Source organism: Zootoca vivipara, chromosome 1, assembly GCF_965207765.1.
Source record: "Zootoca vivipara chromosome 1, rZooViv2.hap1.1, whole genome shotgun sequence".
NCBI lineage: Eukaryota > Metazoa > Chordata > Lepidosauria > Squamata > Lacertidae > Zootoca > Zootoca vivipara.
In genome coordinates, this window is record NC_142582.1 from 18,781,569 (window position 1) to 18,801,055 (window position 19,487).

At 43.2% G+C, this 19,487-nt stretch overlaps 1 protein-coding gene across 4 annotated transcripts in view; it reads left to right on the forward strand.

Moving 5' to 3' along the window:
* Positions 1-19,487, forward strand: part of RAPGEF4 (Rap guanine nucleotide exchange factor 4) — a 150,950-nt gene that overhangs the window by 39,132 nt on the left and 92,331 nt on the right. Inside the window, exon 1 of one of the 4 annotated variants that reach the window (XM_088658969.1) lies at positions 5,438-5,763. The exons of 2 other annotated variants lie outside the window; for them this stretch is intronic. The gene's annotated coding sequence lies outside the window, so the exon portion shown is untranslated. Of the gene's footprint in view, positions 1-5,437; positions 5,764-19,487 lie in introns of those variants that run through there. One more of the 4 variants, XM_035135217.3, reaches the window with a different exon arrangement.

The window sequence follows — 19,487 nt, forward strand, 5'->3', positions numbered from 1 at the left end:
CACCTATTTATGAGCAGTGATAACAAAGCTGAGAGGTGTCCAGGAATGGCCAGGAATGGCCAGGACTCCCACAATGCTTTCTGATTGGGTTTTTCTTTTAATCATCCTGGTAATTTACAAAGCATGATGCTTCAGGCCTTCCTGCTTCACAACTGCACAAGTCTGTACATTTTGTTGGCTGTGGGTGGGATGGAATAAGATTAAATAAAACATAAGCAATGCATAACTCTTGCACACAACAGCTTGCTTTCTCCTTCCCATATGCTGTCCCATATGCTTTTAATTTAATTTAATTTTTGCTGTTGTTGTGCCTAGAAATTTCTTTAACTAAAATTCAAATTAAAAAATAAAATAAATGAGCAAATGATATACTTACTCCAACTGCAAAGAGGAAGCATAATTTCCTCAGCATTATTTCAAAGCGCCAAATTCAAAGGAGACACTTTAAACCAAGCTCATGGATTGTCGGGGTGGGGGGCAAAAAAAAAAAACACACCATGGTTGTCCTCCAGGCAATCCATGAGCAATAAGCCATAGAACAAATCTGGGCTACAGAATGTGGCTGCTTTCTTCCTCCTCCAGTCCTGCTGTTGCCATGCTGCTATAAGCTAAGCCATGGTTTAGCATTACATCCAAACCCAGACTCATTGTTTATGTCACTCCAGCCAATGAGTCTGGGTTTGGATGTAATGCTCGGCCAAACCATGGCTTAGCTTATAGCAGCATGGCAAAAGCAGGACTGGAGGAGGGAAAAAAGCAGCCACAATCTTCTCCCCAGGAACCAGCATGTTTGGTCCATGGTTTGGCATAGAATTGCATGTGGGCCAGGTCAGTTCCTGGATGAGGTACGCCCAGGCCACTTGTTTGCTTAGTAAGAATTTGAGTCCTGGTCTTCCTGGGCCTTTTAATCCCTATAGCAAGCATGCCAGTTTCCCAACTCTTTATTTATTATTCTCTATTCACTTTATTCTTTATTTTCTGTTAGCTGTTTCTTTGTTTTGGCGGTTTACCACCATTTTGCTTCCGTTGCTTGCTTCTGTTGGTGGGGTTCAATACGATACGATACAATAATCTTTATTGTCATTGTCCCATGCAGAACAACAAAATTGAACATCTACATCAACTTACAACAATACTGTTGGTAGAGAAACAAAATAAAAATAGAATAGAATAAAATAGAAAAATTCCTTCCAGTAGCACCTTAGAGACCAACTAAGGTGCTACTGGAACGAATTTTTCTATTTTATTTTTATTTTGTTTCGACGGCAGACCAACACGGCTACCTACCTGTTGGCATAGCTACCAAGTTTTCCCTTTTCTCGTGAGGAAGCCTATTCAGCATAAGGGGAAATCCCTTTAAAAAAGGGATAACTTGGCAGCTATGCCTGTTGGCAGAGAAGGCATTCTTTGTTAAAAATATATGATACCATTTCCGTCTATAAGACCCCCCCCCCATGGGGGACTTCGATTTAAGAAAATGGGGAGAGATCTATCCGTGTATAAGATGCCCCCAAATTTTGGACATTATTTTTTAGGGGGGAAACCTAGTCTTATACACGGAAAAATATGCTAGTTACAGTAGATGTGGTAGCATGTTTCGCTTTACCCACTTTGCCCTGAGTAATTTCCCATTTGGCAAGTGTGGTCCCGTTTCCATGTTGGACGTACCAAACATCTGCACAGTATGTACACAAAACTCGTGAGCAAATGGGAAGAGGTTCCTTCTGTAGCAAGTGGGGATAGGATACCCTCCTATCCTGGCCCTCTTCGAATGTTTGTGGAAGTCAGTTTGCATTTCAAACTGGATGCCATGCTGGTTTCCCCAGAATATCAAAGCCACCAGTGACTCATTTTAATATTTAATTATGAATTTAGCAAATAGCAAATCAAATGACTCAAGGGACAGAAATACTGTAGTCCGGTTGTTGCTGTCAACGTTAAAGTTAAGGTGATTGTGATTTCTCTTAATCTTTCTAGTGGTGCTTTGCTTTTAAATAAATGATGTGGCAGCTTATAATTCTTGGCACTTCAGTTATTGTAAAAACGGGTGTGAAAGCCACTGTGGTGCTCTGCGGCAGTTGTGTTGGAGAGAGAGGTTTGAATCCCCGCTGAGCCTCAAAGCTCAGCATGACTAAGCCGCTTCTGCCGAACCAGAGCAGCGTTTACCTTCCTGCCGGAGTGGTACCTATTTATCTACTTGCACTTTGATGTGCTTTTGAACTGCTAGGTTGGCAGTTAAGCATGCTTATTCTGCACTTGTGCTAGCATTCAGGTGGATTTCCAATACCGACATGGAGGGGGGGGAGAGCAGCGGTGCTTACTTGAGTACTGTTATGTACTGAGCTGAATCCTAGAACAATAGGATTCAGAATCAGCGGGAGCTACCCAATCCAACTCCAGGTGGAAGTGAATCCGCAACCTGATTGGCTTGCTGGAGCAGCCAATCAGGCGGCTGGCAGAAGTGAATCTGCTACCTGATTGGCCTGTAGGAGCAGCCAATCAGGCTGCAGGCAGAAGTCAATCCACAATATAATTGGCCCACAGGTGTAGCCCTGAAGTAGCCAATCACGCAAGGCCCATTGTGTAAATAATGTATATAAGCAGATGGTTTTGGGAAAAGAGCCATTCGTCTTCTCTTCTTCTCCTTGATGAATATGAGCTGAATAAAGAGCATGAAATTCACTCTCGACTCCGAGTATATTTCAAGTACACATTACCCAACATGCTGTATTTTCTTCATTGGTGCATTCAGACAGCACCCACCTCCCCGCCACTGTGCCCCTCCCATTCTAACTTCTGGTAAGCCCCATAGGCCTCCCCTGCCATCTGCTACTGTGCATTTCAGTCTAGATAAGGGAGTTCAAGTATGCAACATGGAAATCTTGTGTGTCCTGATGCCTGGTAAAGGAATTAGGTACAGAATAGACCCATAAAAGCTGAGCTTCCTTCGGCTTTTTTGAAGAAAGCCTGGGCTGGGGGGGGGGGACACAATCGACAAACAAGTTGGGAAAGTGGGTCTCACATGAAACAGTGGGCAGCCATGTGCTCTGCCACTCCTGCTGTTTAATAGTATCTTCAAAGGGATTGTAAAACGGAAGATCTTCTTTGCTTCCAGCCACTACAGATCCCATGACACGTTTGCTGCAAGAGCAGAAATTATTTCTCTTCCCCCGCCCTTCCCTCTCGTGGCCAGAACTAATTTCTGTTTGGATAACTTACTCTGCCAAAGCTAACATCTCCCCAGCAATCTCAGTCGGTTACAGTGTTCCGCCGAATCTCCTGCCCCTAGAATTGTGCAGCATTGCTAGTTGTTGTCATTTGCTGGAAATCTGCCGAATAAAGAGGCTGTAATTCAAGACGGGAGTGAGGAAATCCTTCTGTACATTCATAAGATTCTTCTAGCATTGGGATAAAAGGTGCTTAATCTTTTTATTGTTACTATTTGAGGAAGTTGAAAGATCATCAACAACAACAACAACAACAACAACAACAACAACAACAATAGAATCACTTCATGGTGCATTTTGAAAAGCTAACATTTTGATAATTCTTTGCAATTTTTGTGTGGCAAGATTGTTACATGCAATAATTGAGGCAGCACTGATCTTCTCAACTCTTAAATGTATATTTATTTATTTAACACACATTTTTATCCTGCCTTATTTCCAGGGAGCTCGAGACAGAATTTGTTGTTTTATCATTGCAACAATCGCCCTGCAAGGTAGCTTTGGCTGTGTGAGAGCCTGGCCCGAGATCACACAGTGAGGGACTTGAATGAGGTTTCCCAAGCCTTAATCCAACACTGGGATGCAGGTGGCGCTGTGGTCTAAACCACTGAATGTTTCTCTCTCCTCCTCACTTACAGGCCAAATAGCAGCTTTTAATAGGGTCTCATTTGGAAAATTCCACGAGGAAACGTTAGGCTCCTCCCACCTCAGCGCCCCATCATAATTGAAAGAAGATTGGTACTTATGTCAGCAAAATGGAGGTGTATAGGAATTGCTGAGACCATTGTCAGATCTATAGTGCAATAGAAGCAAGTATATGCAGGTGGCGCTGTGGTCTAAACCACTGAGCCTCTTGGGCTTGCTGATCAGAAGGTTGGCGGTTCGAATCCCCGCGATTGTGTCAACCTAGCAGTTTGAAAGCATGCCAGCACAAGTAGATAAATAGATGGGAAGGTAAACAGTGCGCTCTGGTTTCCATCACAGTGTTCCATTGCACCAGAAGCGGTTTAGTCCTGCTGGCCACATGACCCGGAAAGCTGACTGTGGACAAACGCTGGCTCCCTCGGCCTGAAAGCAGTATGAGCTCCGCAACCCCATAGTCGCCTTTGGCTGGACTTAACCATCCAGGGGTCCTTTACCTTTACCTTTTACCTAGTCCTGCACTCTGACCACAGCACTGCACTAGCTCTCTGTATGAACAAGAGTTCATACAACACCACTGATGCCTTGAAGATCATCTTGTGTCAACTGGACATTTGCTGTTATTCACAGAGCAGGTCTATTTCCTTCAGCTTCAGATTCATAGCAGGAGGGGATGTAGAGCAATTAAACTGGGCAGAAGCGTGATACGAATTGACTTAGACAGGGAGCAAAGTTGTCAGGCTGTTCAGATTTTTAAGTGAATAAAAGCTGTGGGGCATTTTCTATTTCTTGAGTGTTTGAGAGTGCTTATGAAAATTTTAAACTTTTTTTTAAAAAAACAACAACAACTTGTGGTGTCTTGGCCTGAAAACATCATGAATAAAATATGGTCCCTTATTGCTAGCACAGTCCTTGATTACTCGAAAGCCTGGAAGAACGTAGCAGCAGTTCATTCACTTTGTCCTTTGCTAATTGCTGTAGTAAACTTGTTGGCATCTTCGGAGGCTCAGTGTAAAACACCAGCCGTGAGGACAGTTCTTAAGAAGAGCGACTTGCAGCGCACTTTAAAACGTCAGACGTTCCAAAGCGAGCAGGGCAAAAGGAATGGATTTGAGCGAGAGAGTGAATGTGTAACCTATGCATCCTGTGTAGTGTACGGTAATTAAATAAAACCTATTTATGAGCACGAGCTCATGGCCGCTAATGGACGTTAAATGCATTAAAGCCTTGACCCACTTTGTATCCGGTTTCCCCAAAACACTATTACACTGAGCAAATAGTAAATCTGAATGTGTATGCTTATTATCAATGAGTTACACATATCAAGATTCCCGAGTTTCTGCATGCAAATTATTCGCCCCAGACCATCTGTCTAGGCTAAATATATTTCAGAAGAATAAATCGCAAACAGACCTTCGAACCACAGCAACCTTCTTTTGCAGGAGGGGGAGGGCACCTATGGTGACTTCTTTACCAGCAGGGAAATGGGAAGAGAGAATCAATACATACATTCAAACAGTGTGATTTCTTGTATGCCTATCAGTTGTTTCATAGGGGATGGGGTGGGTGGAGAGAGAGAGAGAGAGAGAGAGAGAGAGAGAGAGAGAGAAATCTATGCTGTATTGGCTGTCTAATTTGGATTGCCAATGATAATGCAGAGCCACTCGCTTAAAAGAAAGGTAGGATGCAGAGGCAGAATCATTAGTGCTAATCTGCAGCAGAAAGACTAGATAAATCAGCAGAGCTCGCCTCTCGTACATCACTAAGGGAGAAGCTGAGTGCTACTTGACCATGTGCCTGAACAGTCACATCATTAAGAATGGAGCATGGATGCAAAATCTAAAATGCACTTTTAAGGCTGCTTGCTGGGTTGGACTGATAAGAACACTACAGTGTAAGTTTTTGAAATTTCATATAGGTGGGGGCGGCGGCAGGCTCAGCATTATTTTCTAATTGAATCTTGTTCTTTTTACTTTTGCTATATTTGAGCTCATGTATTCTTGATATATAATTGGCATTGCTTGACTAACGAATGGGAGTTTTCCATTTTAACATGTGTATGTGCTTAGGCAGAGGAGTTTAGATATTTCCCCCTCCCCCAATTAACTCTCAATTTTTGAATGCTGCAAATTAGCGGGGGAAATACTTGAGAAGCAAGAGTAATGCCCCCCTATATATATACTGAAGCAATGTTATAAGTGTTTTATTCTTGGCAATGCTTGCTAATGAAAGGATGTTTTCTGTAAAAAAAAAGGTTCTGAAAATATAGGTATTTTCTATGAAGGTTTATATATATATATATACAAAACTGAGCAGTTGTATTTAACATCACTTTTGCATCTGCAAAAGAGAGAAGGGAGGGAAATGGCACAGGAACTGTTGATTGCCAACATGAAATCTGCATTTAAGAAGTTTTTGAACAAATTTGATTTCAAGCTGGTTCCTATCCCCCAAAGCAACCAGATTAGATTATCATATTTAATCACCAAACAGTATGTAGCAAATAAATGCATTTGAAACTCCTCAAATATATTACCCTGCGTTAAGGTAAAACACTGCTCTCAATAGATGCTTAAAAATGAAGCCTGGCGCTAGTTTTCAGAAGAACATGATTTAATAATATATGTGCCAAGTGCAAAAGGAAACAAATGGAGTTTTGCTGTAGAGATTCAGAGGTAGTGATTTTAGTTCAAAAATGCAATTTTGGAACCTTAAATGATGAAATCTAAAGAGCACATGTCCTTTATGGCATTAGGAAAAGTCATTATGATGATACTGTTAGTCACAGTATGCGCCCAAAGAAAGAAAGGAAGGAAGGAAGAGAAAAACAGTTAGTTTATTGGATGAAGTGTTGTTTGGATAGAGAAAGTGGGTTCTAATCTCACCTCATTTAAGAATGCACTGGCTGGCTGTGTTAGCATTTTCCCAGGTTCCAGTTTTCTAGTATGGAAAGTATGAAAGACGATCTCTATATTTGCAGGGCTGTTATAAGAATGAATGGTTGTCACCTCAGTGGTTGTCCCGGCTCTGTCTAGAGTTTGGAGCTCCCGTGGCAGTTCGATTTAACAAATGTAGTGCTAAACATGAAGTGTGTGTTGTGGTCGTGGGGGTCCCAGCTTCCTTATTCCTTGTACTGAGTTTTTGTATACCAGCAGAAGAAACTGCTGATTTGATTTTGACTGCTCTGCAGTGCCACCCTAAAAGTGGTCAGGGAGTTTCCTGGAGCCAATAAGGTTCCACCTGGCCTTGAGTACCTCCCGATTTTGGTTTCCCCATCTGAGCAGTGCGTCTTTCAGTGGAAGATTTAGCTGCTCTCATTTTCCTGGGAGAACCATCAGCTTGTGTCTTAGGTAACAGCTGTAACTTAATAAAAAAAAACACGTTACATATATTTATAAAACATACTCACTCATACCTTAAGAGTTTCCTAGGCGACCGCATGCTTAGAGACACTGATTGATTAGGTCATCTCGATCCAGTATCTTCCACAATACTCAGTCACGAAGCAGGTCACCTAAGGGTGACTTTAGGTAGGGTTGCCATATTTCAAAAAGTGAAATCGTTGAGCTATTTTTGGCCAAAGTTGCTGAGCTTTTTTGAAAAGGAAAATAGACAAAAACGACCCTGCCAATCCAGGTTGCCATACGCCTGGATTTTCCCGGACATTTTTGTCAATTTCTGCCTGGGCACTGCTTCCGACTGCAGTATTCAGAGTATGCCCGGGAATTTATGGTGTATGGCAACCCTACCAGAGGCCAGTCACTGTCACTCAGACTAGCCTACTACACAGGGTTGTCACGAGGATAAAGAGTGGGGGGGGGGGGGAGAAGCATGTGATCACCTTGAGGAAAAGGTGGGATATGAAAAAAATGATAATAAACAATACACACACACACACACACACACACACACACACACTCTTCCACAACTACTCAATCTCCACTTCCCCCAAGAAGTTCTAATCTGGCATATGTACGGTTACGAAATGTGATGAGTGTTTTACTGCACTGTCATGTGAGACATCAGGCTCTTCCTTGAGCCCAATTAATGTCTACAGTGGTACCTCGGGTTACAGACGCTTCAGGTTACAGACTCCACTAACCCGGAAGTTGTACCTTGGGTTAATAACTTTGCTTCAGGATGAGAACAGAAATCGTGCAGCGGCAGCGGGAGGCCCCATTAGCTAAAGTGGCACCTCAGGTTAAGAACAGTTTCAGGTTAAGAACGGACCTCCAGAACGAATTAAGTTCTTAACCCGAGGTACCACTGTACTTCAATTTGGGCGGTTTGATGCAGCACTCGTATGGTTTGGACTGACTGGTCACGCAAATTCTGTTACAAAGTCATTGATTTTGCTCCTTATTCATAAAATAATGAATGCGTTCCACACACCGGGGACCCTTGTCATTTTGTTTACAACACTAAATAAACTTGTTCATTCTCGTCTTTCTTCAGAACTGGGTTGACAAAATGAGTGTACTGCTTTCATTTTCTGTCCCCGCCCCCCTTTTAATGGAATGTTATCACTGAGGTCCATAATAAGACCTACCACAGATGTGTTCCTGTTTGCTTCTGTCAGCGTTGCCATAAATTTGTCAGCATTATGCATCATGACCCCGTGCAAGTGAAGTTCAAGAGGCACTGACTGAAGCTGTTAAATCAACTACCGGTACATGGGTCAGCAGTTCAGATGGTGCCAGGAGTTCAAGTTAGGGTCAAGAGTTCCTTTCCAGGGAATTGGAAGCTGGGTGTCTGGAAAAGAAGGAATGGGTAAGATAGGCAAGCCTGATAGTGTGAGCAGGAGAAGCCAGGGAACAAAAACAGGCACTAAGCAAGGACAGAGATAATGGGGAGAGGAGGCTCGGCATTGGATTAACAGTAGCAGAATATTGTCTCTTGCTGAGACAACGACCCATAGTCAGCCTGGGTGATTTTCAAGTACAGTCATATCTTGCATCCCGAATGTCTTGGTACTTGGACGTTTTGGCTCCCGAACACTGCAAACCCAGAAGTGAGTGTTCCAGTTTGTGAACTATTTTGGGAAACTGAACATCCAGTGTGGTTCCGCAGCTTCCGATTGGCTGCAGGAGCTTCCTGCAGCCAATCAGAAGCCGCGCTTTGGTTTCTGAACGTTTTGGAAGTTGAATGGACTTCCGGAACGGATTCTCTTTGACTTCCAAGGTATGACTGTATCTTTGGGGGGGAGGGGAACATTTTGTTTTGGAGAACATTATGTTTTAATAGCAGGGTTGCATTCCTAGCTACAGCCCAAAAGGTTCTGAGTTCAAGGCCAGCAGCTACTGAAAATATTTGTATGTGTTAATGTTATCCTGCCTGTATAGTGTATTCTATAAAGACTGTCGCTGGAAGAATCCTTTTGTGTGGCATACATTTCTTAACCCTGTGTAAAATATAACAGGAAAACTGGAAATAGACATATGTCAATGTAATTCAGAATGGAGGCCATTGGTAGGCTTCAGGCACCTTACTCCTGTTTGTGATGAACTTGACCACCTCCTTTTTCTGATCTAGAGACAGAGAAGAACTTTACTTTCTAAACAGTTGTGTGATTACTTTTGGTGGGGACGACAGCAACTTACATGTGTAAGACCAACTGCCCTGGTTTGTCAGGCCCAAATTGGACATGGCAGCTGCAGACCTGCCTCCTTAAATGCAGGTCTGCTCTTGCCATGAGGAAAGCGTGGCTGGGAGGATAGTCTGATGTTAAGAACAAGAGGTAGGCATCCATAGGGAGGGGTAACACAAAAGGACCAGGGATGGAGGCCGCAGGGTGAGAGAAGTGGTGAGCACCCCTCACCCAGCTTTGATGTGTGATGGGGCATTCAGAAGGAGAAGTCTGTCACTGTCATGTATGTTGCCGAGCGCATTGTGCTTTGGGGAGTGGCAGGGACAGTATGGCAAAAGAAAATGTCTGGCCTGCTTAGTTTCATTCCACGAAAATGGCTTTATGAGCATAGTGCAGATGTTTCCTCCTGACATGGAAAATTTGTGGAGTCTTGTGCCCTGAAAAGGTGCAAGCTTTTGTGGACTAGAGGCTACATCATCTGATGAGTGAAATGATATCCTAAGCTGGCACCAATGCCAGGTTCTCTGGATGGTCTCCCATCCACGTATTGACCAGATCCAGACCTGCCTAGCTTCAGCAAGTTGCTGGCCTAATGGACCTTCAGACTGTACTCTGTAGATTCATATTTTGCTCTGCTTGCCTCTGTGTGAAAATACACAATCTGCATTTTAACAATTGACACTGAAGTCTGAGTATCCGTGTTAACGCTAAATTCCGTATCTCCCCCCCCCCCCCCCCGCAGTTTAGACATTCAGCTGGCTGATCCTTTTGCATGGTTGCAGAGAAGGCATGCTGCCCTCTCCTCCAAAGTTTCCTTCTTCCCATTTGATCCACCACTACCACAGACTTATGACTCACCCAAAGGTTTTTTTTCCAGCAGTCTACAATAAACGCTAACAACAGTAAAATGCAATAAAACCAGTGGGTAATGATTAACTATGTTTTCATCACAGTTTAAACCAAGCAGTGGAAATCACTTCCATAAAACATTTTCTGCAGTCGAACGCCCATCTTGAACTCAACAGAGGTTCCCTGCTCATAGGATATCCCTTCTTTTCTTGAGAAGGAAGGATCTCATGTTGTGAACTTTCACAAGTACACCAGGGCTTGCTTTATAATGGCATATTATTACACGTGAGAGGTGACCAGCTCTTCCACCAAGTTAAAAGATGAGCTAGCGAGGCAAGCATCTGAGCTAGGGCTATCTGAGCCAAGGTTTACTAGTGTCCTCACACACACTTTTTTTGGTTCAGCATTGAAAGCCTTCTTTCCCATTATTGATAATGAGACTTCATGTTCCCAGCAAACGCATGCCCGCAATATACAATAACAATTATTCTTTTCCCAATTATGCTGCACCCATCTGTGCAGAGGATTTCTTTTCTTCTTTTTTTAAAAAATGAAGTTTTAATAATAATGACAGAATGGTGTCTAGCATATCTCCTAGGATTAATGATGAGCTGGAAGAGTTGATGGCTGAAATACATCCAAAGGCTGTTAATGCCAGTTAGTCATTAATCCTTTCTAAAGCCCCAGGCAGAGGTCATTGCCACCGTTATCAGATGGGCATGAGACAAAAACAGGTCGGTAGTGGATTTTGCCATAATGCCTGTTGAAGTATAAATTGATATACTCGGTCTATATGTATGCGTTATAGGTCATTTGAGATCAAGATTCAAGGGTTTGGGATCATGTCTCCATAGCTACTATGGTCATGATTGCTTTTGTTTTTTAAAAAAACTAGTGTTCATATGTATTCATGACCATATGCCAAAAGAACTGCAAAACAATATGCACAACCTAGATTTGCTTTGCTGAGAATATATTTCTAGGCTCTGCTGGAAGTAGGGTTGCCAGACTCAATAGAGGACAGGACTTCTATGCCTTTAATTGCCCTGCTCTCTTTTGAGTCTGGAAACCTTAAAGAGAAACCAGCAGACCCTTTGCTTGGAAATTAAACAAAGGGTCTGCTGGTTTCTCTTTAAGGTTTCCAGACTCAAAAGAGAGCAGGGCAATTAAAGGCACAGAAGTCCTGTCCTCTATTGAGTCTGGCAACCCTAGCTGGAAGAAGCAGCCACCAATGTGATAGGATTTCTAATGGGCTTACCAGCTTCTGAACTAGAACCTCAACTGCAGTAATTAACGAATCTCCATGTTTTGTTCCATCCCTGAAAACCTTCCCTTTGAGTTCCTGCATATCAAATCGCTGTTAAAGGAAGCCGAGAAACAGCATACCAGGGCTTCGTTTCTGGGCTATTGGCAACCCGGTACGTGAACAAAACTGCTGGTGTGCTGAGTTTCCTGAGTTCGTGGGGATAGGGAAGGAATATTTGGTGCCTAATTCTGGTTGTGGGGCTTTTGGCCCATTCCATAATATCATTGTCCTTGCATATGATGCTTGATAGCTTCTTTTATTATGGTTGTGCATTTTCACAGCTGTGCCCAATATAGGGCAAGAGATATCCATGAATATCAGGTGTCTGTACAGGCAAATGTAATGCAAGGGGGGCCTTTGCAGAAGAGCTAAGATAACAGCACTACTCCAGCATCTGGGGAGGTCAGAGGTTTTGGACCATTCCCTCAGGAGGGCTGAGATTACATATCTACAGCCAGACACATCCCAACCTTTCCTCTTTATCTCTGTGCAGTCACCATTAAGTGATGTCAGTATTAATGCCGTACTGGGACTATAAGAGCTAGGGGTGCTCTGATTTTTCTGCTTGTCTAAGTAAGATGCTTTTGGGGATGCCTGTATAGATCCAGGTTTATGGAATGTTTCAAACGTGGTAAAACATAATCTGGAATTGCCACCAGCATCTCTGCTAACTTTGCACCTGACTGCAGCAGTGGGGTGCCTTGATAGTTGTTTCTTGTTTAATTCTACACCCTGCATGCCTGCCTGCCTTATCCTGTACAGAGCAACACCAGTACTGCTGAATTTCTGCACTGTACAGAATGACGGATAAAAAATTTCATAATGGATCCAGAAAGAAAGAAGTGACAACTATCCCTCAGATTCATCAGTAATGTACTACATGTAAAAACAAAAGGGCACATTTCTGAAACATAGCATAGGTTTTTTAGTGGTGGTCACGTTTCAGCAAATAATGAACTGAAGGTGGGCCACAAAGCCCTACATGCTGCACACAGTGGCAGAAACCTTATTGGGTTGCCACTGGAGCTCGAGGTCCATTTTTCCACCCTTCATGTATGCAGAGAATTGTTTTAAGATGTGATAGAGAAACAACGAATTAGAACGGGTCTCATGAAGTTTAAATGAGAAACAAATCTAATTGACATTTTGCAAGCCACTACGCAACCTGCATTGTTTTTCCGCATTCACTCTCCTAAGTTTGTGATGCAGTTCTGCAGCCAAATGATAGGCACAAAGAATTCAGGAATCTGGAGAACTGAATTTAAGATTAGAAAGCAGAAAAACTGAAAGAAACCCAAGTCGACAAATTCACCCATCCGCAAGCAGGCCAGGCTATTTCTTAAGTTCCCCGTTTTGGGGCCCATTAGGAACTGGTTTCCTTGTGTTGCTGTTAGGTGTCAAGAAGCACTGTTCTAGCAGTACAGTGATTTTTCACTTGAGTATCCTTGATAGGGAAGCAGAGAAGAGATTTATTTTGCGGGGCAGGATTTGCCAAAAGTACCTGGCATTACTCCAGCTTATGTTGCTGAAATATGAAATAGAGAGCCTCTGGTGACTCTTTGTTGTTTGCTTAGAGCTATTTCTTAGTATAATATATTAGTGAAGACCTGATCCCCTGCAAATCCTAGCCCTGCTTACCTGAATTCAGTGGGACTTACTTCTGAGTAGACATGCTAGCATGGCAGCCTTGTTAAGCAGCAAAACAGTGCTTTGGCTGTTTCAAAAGCCAAGGTTATCTAAAATTGTGCAGCTTTGAACAATGTTTTCCACCAGCCTTCCAGCTAACTCTTTTTGTGTGTGTGTGTGGTTTGATTTACTAAGGCGTATGCCAGTACATGCTCGTTTGTCGCGACAGCTTCCTGCCTAGGCCATCTCCCCAAAGACCCAGCCAGACGGAATAACATTTTAATTTTTTATTCGCCTCCTTCAACTCTGCTTAGCTGATAGTTGTGGTTCTCTCTGTGAATAAGGGCCAATTAAGATTACTGTATTGGCAAGCTTGGAGATATAGAGTACTGTAGGTTTGTGGGGGATTTGATCTTGTGATTGCTTCATCATGTGCCTAGTCCACATGATGCTACCATTTTGCCTGCTTCATCCTGTGCCAAATTCTACATTGATCTACTTAACCCACATTCTCAACATATCAGTTTGGTCATGTGAATTTCCCTGAGGGGAGAGAATCCCAGCAGTCAGTTTGAAATAGTCACAGCATTTATTTATGAGGATCTCCTAGATTTGCAGGCATAGCACAGAATTGATTTTGGGGCTGAACCAACACTGTTTGCCATTTTAGAAAAAGAGGGGTGGGGAGGTTTTTTAAAGTTCCTTTTCCTGTAATGTTTAGTCAGGCCTTCGCCATGTGCTTTTCCCACCAGTGACAGCAAATGATGTGAACATACAACTGTCACGGTGTGTGTGTGATGACATGGCCTAAACATCACAGGGACAGGGTACAGGGCCGGCTCTACATAGACCCCCGGTGGCGCAGGGCACCATGGCGCCGGCCCGCCAGGAGGGCGCCACGAGCTGCGCCCGCCCGCTGGCCGGCCGGTCCGCTGTGCAGCTGCGCGTGGCGCCCACCTGCCCACCGCGCTGGGAAACGGGGCGGAAGGGCGCCGGAGAGGTCCGGCGCACCATGGCAACAGGGGCGCTTAAGACAGCGCTGACAGGGTAACTAGCCTTAATCTTCATATTGATGTTAAAAGCCACACCTTTGCTTCAGTACGTTTGATATATCACTAGCAATTCGCTTGTTTCACACTGAGGGGAAATAGTTTTCTTTGAAGAGATTTTCTTTTTTTCAAATATATACATATCATTATTATTTTTTAACATATATATATAAGTCCTTCCTGGTGTTTGTTTTTTTCCAGATTCCAAAATTAGAACAAGGCAAAATTCCTCATGGGACTCCTGGTGCAAGGAGGCATTGAACTTTTGCAGCCACTATAGCCTGAAGGAGCTTTTGCCGGTGGATGGGCCTATGTTTTTCTGTGCTGTTGCTCCTGAAATTTGACTGTATTGTGCTTTTGGCTTCTGCTGCTGCCGCCGCCACTAAAAACTGTACTGTTTTGTACATTGTGACGCTTGTGTGTATCGTTTCCTTCAGAAACCACTGAAACCAACACTTCTGTGATGTTTGTTACTCAGTATGTCAACATACCAAGTTAAAGTTGTTACAGATACTGTACAGAGGTACCTCGACTTACGAAGGCGATCCGTTCCATGGCACTCTTCGTAAGTCAAAACCTTCGGATGTCAAAGCGTCCATTTTGCGCATGCGCGAAGCATGATTTTGTGCTTTGTGCAGGCGCAGAACGCGCACGGCGAAAATACTTCCGGGTTAGCAGACCTTGTAAGTCGAGGTACCGCTGTATTGTCAAAGTTGAATCACCTTCACTTTGAGAGTCAGTCTGTGTGTGATTAAAAATGGCAGCAACATTAAAATGTAATTTGTGTCTTTTCTATGAATTGATGGTTCTGGTGAACTCAACAGGCCCAATATTTAACATGAGTAGTAGAGTTCCTGGGGAGGGGGGAACAAGCTATTATATTTTACTGGATTTATACAGTTTCATTCCGGAAACATGTTAGAAGACTTGCTTTCAAAATGAGATTAATGATCCAGTCATTTGCTGTGCAATCACAGTCACAACCAAAAGCCACAACCCACACATCATTTTAAACAAATGGCAAAACTCTCATGATAGGTCCATGATATCTCCTGTCATTCCACTACTTTTCCTCCCCCCCCCTTTCCCCTGTAAAATCAACAAGGCATTCTTAATATTGCTCATCATCCCAAATATTGGTCTAACACTTGGAAAGTGGAAGAAAGAAGTAATCCTTAAAAATGCAAACACATAATAGTGTTGTATCCAAAATATTCAGGAAAAGTTGTAAAGTATAGTGGAAACAGAACATAGGGAAATGATGGATTAGTTTATGCTTTCATATCTTAGTTGCACAGCAGAAGTTTTTGCAATAATGGAGTCCCTTCAATTGGGGCAGATTTATCAACTAAAACTGCCAAAATATATTGCAAATCTATGTACCGTAGCTGGATTTGTTTTCACTGATTTTTGTGTGTGGTTTCACAAGAAAATCATGCCTCTGGTTCCATGTATGCATTGATCTAACCCTTTTTCATGTAAATATACATTTTGTTCAGAATGACTTTGTATTTGTGTGTGTAGAACTGGGGTGGATGGGGAGAACTAATGCAAAAGTAAAAATGGACAAGGAAGTCAATGTTTCCTTAACCTTTACTTTCACTGCTATTCGGTCACAGATTTCAGAATTGCAGGTAATGCATTACTGCGTTAAAGGAGGAATAATTGTCTATGGTGTTGGTAGAAATCTATGAAAGCAGAATTGCCCTTGATTTGGGAGCAAATGTCACTGCTTGGTTGTTAAAATAGGGTGCCGTGCAGATATTTGGTGCTAGAGCTATATGTACCAAATAAAAATCTCTCCTCTGAAAGTGAGGTGATTGATTTGTCTCCATTAATGTGCTTTGCTCTGAAATATTATCTTATATAGATGATGTTTGCATATTGAAAAGCAATTGGACACAGCACTCCGGGTGAGATTCAACTAAAGCAGAATAAGGTGGCTGGCACTATTATTTCTCATGATCTGGTTGCTATAAATGCCCATTGTTGTCATCTAGAACTGTGTTAGCTGTTTCAGAATTACTACTATTACTCCATTTATATCCCAACTTCTTCTAAAGATCTCAAGGCGGCATGCAATGTTCCCTCCTCATTTTATCCTCACAACCAGTGCTTTTTCCCCCTTTAAAAAATGTTTAGGGGTACTCTCATTTTCCTACTCATATTGAAATGTTGTTGTTTAGTCGTGTCCGACTCTTCGTGACCCCATGGACCATAGCATGCCAGGCAGTCCTGTCTTGCACTGCCTCCCGCAGTTTGGTCAACCTCATGTTCGTAGCTTCGAGAACACTGTCCAACCATCTCGTCCTCTGTCGTCCCCTTCTCCTAGTGCCCTCAATCTTTCCCAACATCAGGGTCTTTTCCAAGGATTCTTCTCTTCTCATGAGGTGGCAAAAGTATTGGAGCCTCAGCTTCACGATCTGTCCTTCCAGTGAGCACTCAGGGCTGATTTCCTTAAGAATGGATAGGTTTGATCTTCTTGCAGTCCATGGGACTCTCAAGAGTCTCCTCCAGCACCATATTGAAATACTGCCCCTCAATGAGGCCAAACTAAGATTCACAAAATGTTTAGAGGTATGCTTCCCCTCAGAAAAAAGCACTGCTCCCAACAAACCTGTGCAGTAGAGAGAGAGAGAGAGAGAGAGAGAGAGAGAGAGAGAGAGAGAGAGAGAGAGAGAGAGAGAGAGAGGGAGAGAATAATTTGTCTGTTTAACCCAGAGAGCCTAGTCCAACATTTGAACAGTTACGCTACACCGCCTGTCTTACATTGGCAATATCATGCTGCTGACTCATTTTTAGTGAGTGGTCTACTGAGACCCTTGGTTTCTTTTCACATGAACTACCTTCTCTCTGCCTGGGTGGCATCCTAAATGCAGTGCTTATTATTTTTATCTCACCCTTGAACTTAATTTTGCAATGTTCGATGAAATGTTGCTGGGCAGTGGGACAAGAAAAGCATCTAGCTACTGAAAGCATTTATCATCTCCCCCCCCCCCATTTTTACACATTGGCCAACAGCTGCTTTCCAACATGGCACAAATATCCTATAGCTGCTGAATCACTGCCTTAATTAGCTGTTCAGAAGCAGGTGGCCGACTGTTGGAGTCTTACTTTTTCTTTGCCAGCGTCCCTGAAATGTAAGAGAGACTGGCATTTCACCTAAGGCAAGGAACCAGATCACTGCCTCTCAGGTCTCCTAATGAGAATCTGCAGGATTTGTCAAACATAGAGCAAGCATAGAGGTTGTTATCTACCTCTCACTCCTCTTCTGTTTGAGTTGGCAGGAAAAAACCCTGTAGCCTATGACATATAACTATGAAATCTTGTTTCTGTTTGTAGGTTCTGTACTGTTGCCAAGTGTCTCTGCTTCTAGATATTGTGTATAGCCATGGTGCAAATGGCCTAGTTTGCACATCATGCTCAGGCAAATCTTAGCTCAGCCAGAGCCATAACTAGGCTTCTTTGCACTCTTGGCAAGGAGCTTAATTGCTGTCGGGAGAGATCATGGACCAGAAACTCAAAAAGGTTGCTTTCCGTCACCTTTTGTGGTCCACCAGTGACATAGCCATTAGAGTTGCGTCTGCTCTCCTCTGCCTCTCCTTCTCCTCTTCCTCTTCCCCTGTTGGTCCATCTGGCTGCCTTCCTACGTGATTTTTGTGCTCCCCTGGTTCTGTGCCCTGGTGGGGGCCAACTTACCCAGTCCCTAAGTACACCCCTGAGCTCATCATGGCAGGGAAAAGGATCACGGAGGAGCAAACAGGCTGCAAACTCTACTCCAGAAGCCCACACATTCAAACTGAGCCGTGGTTTTGCTTAGAACGACATGTGATTCTCTCTCATACTGTGATCTGTTGGAAGAGCTTTCAATGTTCCCCTTACATATTTAAGCATGGTAAACTACTTTAAATATAAACAATATAAATAACATGTCGGGTAGGAAACATACACCTGTTGCAGCATTGTAGTTGTTGTTGTTGATGTTGATGTTGTTGTTGTTGAAACTTGAAACAAATAATAAAATACGCTGGGCAAAACAGTATGACATTAAGTTAAATTGATGGGCAATTGATGTAACTTAACTGATCCAAAGGGAAATAAATAAATAAATCTATAAGGGTACAGAAACACTGGTCTAATTTTGAAATGTTCACACATCATATCTTGGGTTTAGACAAAAAAAAATCTCTTGCAACTTTCTCATTTCTGGTGGGTTAGAAATGGGAAGCCTTCCTAGCCATTTTGAAGGGCTTAGTCATGTGCTTTTTTTTAATGATGTCATGGGCTTATCTGCATCACTAAACCCCTATTCTGGTATTCAATATCTATCTATAGTAAATAGACAGTGGGCAATGTCTTCATCATTCTTCTCAGCTTCCATGAATTGGGGGGGGGGCAGATTTCTGAAGCAGGCAGATCCTGTTTTTGTTCTAAAACATGGGTAGGCAAGCTAAGGCCCAGGGGCCGGATCCGGCCCAATGGCCTTCTAAATCCGGCCCGCGAACGGTCCGGCAATCAGCGTGTTTTTACATGAGTAGAATGTGTCCTTTTATTTAAAATGCATCTCTGGGTTATTTGTGGGGCCTGCCTGATGTTTTTACATGAGTAGAATGTGTGCTTTTATTTAAAATGCATCTCTGGGTTATTTGTGGGGCACAGGAATTCATTCCCCCCCCAAAAAAAATATATAGTCCGGTCCCCCACAAGGTCTGAGGGACAGCGGACTGGTCCTCTGCTGAAAAAGTTTGCTGACCCCCGTTCTAAAACATAAGATCCCCTTAAGAGAAAAAGAGGCTCCCCGCTTCATAGAGCCCCACCCCAACTTGTGGAGGGCAATGAGAACAACAATCGGGGTGGTTCTGGTGTGCTCATCAATGTTCCCCTCGATTGTGTGATTACTATGCATAGATAACAGAATGCCTGAAGAGGGCCAGACTTTGTAGTCATTCCTTACCCCCCCCCACACACAACTTAGGGGCTGCCTCAGTGATCGTCCTCCCCTGGGCTGCCAACCACCCCAAACTTCTGAGGGCATTGAAACTACCCTTTCTTGATCTTAATGCCTAAGAGCAGGCATCCCCAAACTGCGGCCCTCCAGATGTTTTGGCCTACAACTCCCATGATCCCTAGCTAGCAGGACCAGTGGTCGGGGAAGATGGGAATTGTAGTCCAAAACATCTGGAGGGCCGAAGTTTGGGGAT